General features: G+C 38.3%; 1 pseudogene; it reads left to right on the top strand.

Annotated features, from left to right (window-relative positions):
- Positions 1-6217: 6217 nt before the first annotated feature.
- Positions 6218-6371, top strand: LOC116643296 (annotated as a pseudogene).
- Positions 6372-6617: the final 246 nt, after the last annotated feature.

The following is a 6617-nucleotide window of genomic DNA, read 5'->3' as shown; positions in this document are numbered from 1 at the left end:
CAGTTACTTATCTATTGACTTGGAAATTAAGGGCAAAAGTAAAGTTGGTTTGCTCAGAAAACCCAGGGAGGAAATTCAGATGTTGAAATCATATGTACATCGTCCTCTTCTTTAAAAGGTATTTAGTACAGCTGGTTGGGTCAAAGTGCTGCCTGGTTGCTGTTCAAAACATAGCAACCATTTGTGCAGCAGAGGAGGCAATGACACTAATAACTCATAATCCTTATAGAGGCAATCTGGCTGCTTGCCAGCTCAGCTTAAATTGACTGTGATGGGGGCTGGGGGTGGGAGGGTTGAGGGGGAAGGACTTTCAAGGACTGTCAAGAACAGACCAGCCTGACTGCAAGTGAGAATCTGAACAATCATTTATCTAAACATTCTCATGAAGAATAGTGTCACTGCTTTACTTGAAGCCTTGCTGAGTTAAATATATTAAAAACATCAAATCCCACCTGAGCCACATTTTCTTCTAGTCTATATACATTGCCAAGAGGTAAAGAGATAACTATGTGTAAAATTGTTGTGCAGATCCTTTTAACTAACCAAGAAGCAAAGGGAAAGGAAGATGAATTTGGAATCATGTGGTTAATTATATAATGGCCAAAATAAAGTTTGCTTTCCAATGTCAACTCTACCTTCCTGGATTCAAGCGCAGCTTGGACTGTGAGCTTGACACTTGGATGTTAATTTTGGCAGATCTTAAGCAGGTGAGGGAATTAAGAGAGAGTGAAACTCACCTATCTAAAGCTTGAGTGCAGCAGAGGAAGGGAGGTAGCAAAAAGGAGATGCCTCTTTTTGGTTATAGGAGATGCAATGGAACTGGGTGGAACAGATACCAACAACAGATGAGGTTGACAAATGGGAGCAGGTGCCAGGGTGTAGATGAGGTGAGGCTAGGTGAGCCAACCATTGAACTCACAATGGACATGAACATGAAGAAACTGAGAACATTTGGAAGAAGGCAGGAATTCCCAGTGCAAAGATAAGGTTAAATTTAAAAACTATGGAGGGATATCATATAGAACGTGGAAGGAACCAGTCACCAAATAATTTTACCTGAATGATTTGGTCCTGTGCCAAGGAGCTTCTGTGAACCCAATTCAGGATCCACAGATCTTGCCATGGGGAACAAACTAAAAACTATCAGTTTAGCTAATTAGAAATAACGTTTTCAGCTATCAAGTGGGAGACAGAAAAGAGGTAAAACCAAAATAGTGGTTTCTGAGGTCAAGCAAAAATTTCATGTGCTAGTACCCACTGTGAAAGTTCATAACATCTTTTTTTTTTCCAGAACAACACAGACATACATCAGCTCACATAAATTAACATCAGCATCTCCACTTACTTGGGAATAAGAAGTCACATAAAAATCATGATAGAGTAGAATAAAGGCAGGACTGTGAGGAAATGTGCTTTTAGAATTCTTCAAGGTATGAATATTTGCCCATCACTGTAATTTATAAATCATTTTTACAAAAAAGCACTCCATGTGATCAAATGTCAGTGGTGATTCTGAGATTTTGAAGATAAACAGTTGCAGTTTCTATACAGTTGAACAATAGCACAGAATAGTGCTGATGGAGAGAAAAATGAGGGGAGAACAAAAAGTAGACAGAATCATGGCATCAAAGGTCAAAAAAGGAAGAGAAAATGTAAACAAAGTATTAGTCATGGCTACTTCAGGTTGTCTGCTACAAGTCACAGTATAACCGTTTTATTTGAAAAAAAAAAATGGCAAACTGTAATATCCCTCAAATGAGAAAAGTTTACCCATATTAGCACTCCCCCCCCCTTTAACACTGATCACACTGTATTGTATTTTTGTGCTTAATGTCCTTCTTCTAAGCTAGGTGCTATGCTCCCTGAGGTTAGGATCCGCAAAGGTTTTATCCATCACTGTATTTCTGGCCTCTGGAACTTTGCCTGACACTGTAAATGCTAAATAACTAATTTCTGGGAGGGAGGGAGCAAGAAAAAAGGGAGGCAAGGAGGGAAGAAGGGACAGGATGAAGGAATGGCATGTAATTTTAAGTAATAATCAAGGTACTTAGTATCTAAGTAGTATGATTTGATAAGTAGAGTTATCTTTAAATAATCCGAGAGAGCTTCAACAATTGATATTCCCAGGGTTATGGCCATGCAACAGGAACATGACTTAGGCAGTGGAATGTAAAATGCATTGTAAACCTTTGAAAAATAAGAAAACAAGAATTCATGGGGGATATCAACTTACCATAGACAAGATTTTAATTCTGGCCATTAGAAATGAATAAATCTACTGAATTAACTGAAATGATATGAGCTTAAATAAAGATAAATACAGATTATTTTGGTATCGACCCACATGTAGTACCTTCTTACACTTCTGGAGAATTTTATAAAAAAGTAAATTAATATTAAGAATACAGTCCTACTAGGTCAGTGTTGTATTAGCATAAAATCATTTGATTTAAGAGTGGGGGGTGGGGAGGGAGTTAGGCCTCATAATCCCATGAACCATAAAATGGGTTGCAGTTTCTTCACCTGAGAAATGAAAGCAGTGAATCAGATTATTTTTGAAGCCATTTTGAGTTATAAATGTCTTTGATTTTAGCACTAATTTTATATTTTAGTGAGAGTGCCAGTAAGACAATGATGAATAGTATGTCCTCTTAATATACAAAGACTTTTATGGTACTAATTCTCCGTGGCTGCTAAGGGAAGTTATAAAATTCAGGATTTAAAATCCTGAACAAAATAGTTAACAAAATAGTTAAAGGTTTTAGCAAATTTTTTAGCTCTCAGTTTTATATAAATAATACCACTTTGGGTTTTTTCTCCATATGATTTAAGTAATTGCATACGTCTGCTTGAAAAAACTACCCAATTAAACTAGAAATGTTAGGCTTGGACAAATGAATTATGTGTCTTATGTGTGGCCTTAGAAACCAAAAATCTCAGGCAAGATAGTCCCATGGATGCAGGTGACCCTTCATAATTACCACAATACTGATACCTGGCAATGTGATAACACAGAGTTACACATAACCTTATTTGACTCTCACTACAATCCTTTAGAGTAGAAATTCTTACTCTCATTTTAAAAACAGGAAAATTGGCGGGCACCTGGGTGGCTCAGTCGATTAAGCCTCCGACTCTTCGTTTCGGCTCAGGTCATGATCTCAGGGTCATGAGATGAAGGCCTGCGTCCAGCTCCATGCTCAGCGTGCAGTCTGCCTGTCCCTCTCCCTCTGATCCTTCCCCCACACTCTCTAAAATAATAAACAAAATCTTTAAAAAAATAAAGATAGGAAAATTGAAATTTAGAGAGCTTAAGTAACTTGACCATGATTATACAGCCAATAAATGGTGGAACTGAGCTTGGAATCCAGGTCTAAACCTGTGCCCTTAACCAGTACTGTATGCGGTCTCCATGCTCTCTCACATGGTCCAGCTTAATGAAGAGTAAAGAAAAAAGCCAAATTGAAACCCAAATGGGATTCAAACTGTTCATAAGGTCTGTTATGGATTTGAATGTTTGTGTCCCCCCCAATATGAATTCATATGTTGAAACTTAATCCCCAATGTGATGATATTAAGAGTTGGGGCCTTTGGTAGGTGATTGGGTCATGAAGGTAAAACCCTCATGAACTGGATTAGGCCCTTATAAAAGAGACACCAGAAAGCTCCCTTGTCTCATCCCCCATATGAGGACATAGTGAGAAAGCGGCCATCTATGAATCAAAAAGTTGTCCCACACCAGACACCAACTCTGCCAACACCTTGATCTTGGACTACCAGCCTCCAGAACTGTGAGAACTAAATGTTTGCTGCTTAAGCTACCCAGTCTACGGTATCTGTTATAGCAGCCTGAATGGACTAAGGCAAGATCCTTGAACCACTACTGATAGGCTTACTGACAACAGTGCTGGGTAGCATATATCTATGAAGGGTAGATAGACATAAGGACCCACAAGGCCACCCCAGTCAGCTGTCCATTCAGATGGAGACATAATCACGTTTTGGAATATTACCAAGTTGCCACATTATAGGGAAGTAGGGCTCTATTAAATTTCATGTCCTGGAAATGGTACATAAGACTTCTACTCACAATTCATTGGTCAGAATTGGTCACATGATCCCCAAACCACAGAGAGCCAAGAAATCAATCCCATCATGGAAGAAGGAAAACTATAAATATTTGGGAGATCACACTAATGAGTACCACAGTAACTATAGCACCAAGTCATATGAGTTGTAATCTAAGTGTGTAAAAAGTGCTATGGGAGCATAAAGAAGGATACTGGAGGAACAGAGAAGGTTCAATAAAATAGGCAACACTTAGGCTGGCCCATAAAATACTGGAAAGATTCACTTCGTAAAGATAAATGGGAAGAGGGTATTCCAGGAGAAAGAAGGGAACTACAAAAGACTCCTAGTGTGACGGTACCCCACATGTTCAGAAAAACAGGGGAATAGCTGGTAAAGATATAGCAGAAATGTCTACATTTTATTGTATAGAATCATTTGAGGAGCTCAGAGCCCCGCCCCCAGATATATTGATTCTGCAGATTATGAGCAGGACCTAGGTCCTTCCATCTCCATCCTCCACCCCACTCTGTGATTACAATGCAGGAAGTCCATGGACCACATTGTGAGATATACTGAAATATACGTGTGATGAGAAATGACCACTGAGGGTCTAGAAAGGAAGCATTAGCTCCAGAACCAGAGGGCCCATTTGTCCTAGCTAGAGTACTGTCCTTATACTTTTGGGAAGGGAAATAATTGGTATGTTTAACTAGAGGAACTTTTCAGAACTGTTGGTGGGTAGTATAAAGGAAAGGCTGGAACAAGAAGAGACTGAAATGAGGACAACCGCCTGAGGAAGCTACTGCATTAACCGGGGGTATTGTTAGTAAGGACCTGCGCTACAGATGCTAATTTGAAGCTTGCATAGACATTATTCTAAAAAATCAATAGCAACACCAACAATTCTTTAGAACTTAGGCTAACGAAAGTTTTTTTAAGAAAGGAGTATTTTATCATTGACATTGCATGGGGAAAAGAAAATCAGACTTTTGGTCAGTTTTACTGATATTTGAAATTCTCTCCAGATAACGCATGCCCTTATTGACTGTACCTTGGAGTGGACTACTCCCATCCCATCACCTCACCTTTAGAGTGCCTGTGGTGGGGAACCAGACCAATTCAAGGAGCTTTGACAAATATATACATCCATGAAACTACCACCACAATCAAAATAGGAAACATGGTCCAGATGGTTCTCTGTGTCCCTTCCCCAATCTCCAGCCCTGGATTTAGCAACCAACCACTGGTCTACATTTTATCACTATAGATTTGATTTGTCTTCTCTAGATTCATATAAAGGAATTAGACAATATGTACTCTTTTGTGATTAGCTACTTTTGCTCAGTATACCGTTCTTGAGATTCATCCATGTTGATCATCCATTTTATTGCCAAGCAGTATTCCACTGTACCAGTGTACCACTATTTAATCTGTTCACCTGTTGATGAACATTTGGATTGTTTCCAGTTTGAGGCTATTATGAATAAAGCTAATTTGAACAAATTTTTGTGTAGACATGATTTTGCTTTTTGGAGGTAGGGGGTGGTAAAAACCTAAGGCTGCTAAAATTACTGTGTTATATGGTAACTATATGTTTAGCCTTATAAGAAACTTACCAACTGTTTTCCAAACTGGTACCGTTCTATATTGTCACCAGCAATGTATGAGAATCCTAGTTGCTTCACATCCTTGCCGATACTTGGTATTGTTAGAATTTTTATTTTTAGGCATTCTCGTGGATGTAATCGTATCTCATTATTGCTCCTTTCCTTTCTCTGTAAAGTTTTCATCAAATTAGGGACTGGTACTAGATCATACCAATTCTTTTCTTAACATTCTCAGATCCCAAATGTAGCCCAAGGAAGAATTAAAACTGAGACCATTTATAAAGATAACATATTTCTTCAATAGTAACAGGTAGACTTGGGATTTTAAAGATGAAAGAAAAACAAAATTCTATACACTACTTTTTGGTCAACCCGACATCTTACCTTATACTTATGCAAAGAAAAGACTATTCCTAAGTCCTGTAATACTTCCTTTTCCTACCAAATGTATAAATACCTTATACAAAGCACTTGCTTTTCTCTATAGGGCTTCTTCTCCATATTCTAGGTAAGTTTTTTTTCATTTGAACTAAGATTACAGCTTTGCACAGTGGCAGTATCGTAGCCAATGAGGTTTATCCGAGGCGCGATTATTGCTAATTGAACTAAGATTAATATACAAAAGAAATTTCAGAGAAAAATGAAAGGACACACCACATAATTCTTTTAGATTAGGAAGAAGTTTCTAAGAAAGGCCCAAACCCAACTGCTCCAGAGTGAGGCAGAAAGCAGAGTAGTTATACAGCTGTAAACTGGCTAGAGACATTTTATTTATCTGGTAACTAAGTTAACACTTTTAAACTGTTTGTGGAATGGATTATTGTTCTTAAAGAATCACATCCTTAGTTGAAGATGATGTTTTAGTTCCTAGTGGAAAAAGTACCCATGCACACACAAACTCATACTCCAATACACTCTCAGCTGACATCACGTAAGTCT

The sequence above is a fragment of the Phoca vitulina genome, unplaced genomic scaffold (assembly GCF_004348235.1).
Source record: "Phoca vitulina isolate PV1807 unplaced genomic scaffold, GSC_HSeal_1.0 scaffold25, whole genome shotgun sequence".
In the NCBI taxonomy this organism is placed as follows: Eukaryota; Metazoa; Chordata; class Mammalia; order Carnivora; family Phocidae; genus Phoca; species Phoca vitulina.
This window is presented reverse-complemented; position numbering and strand designations above follow the sequence as displayed.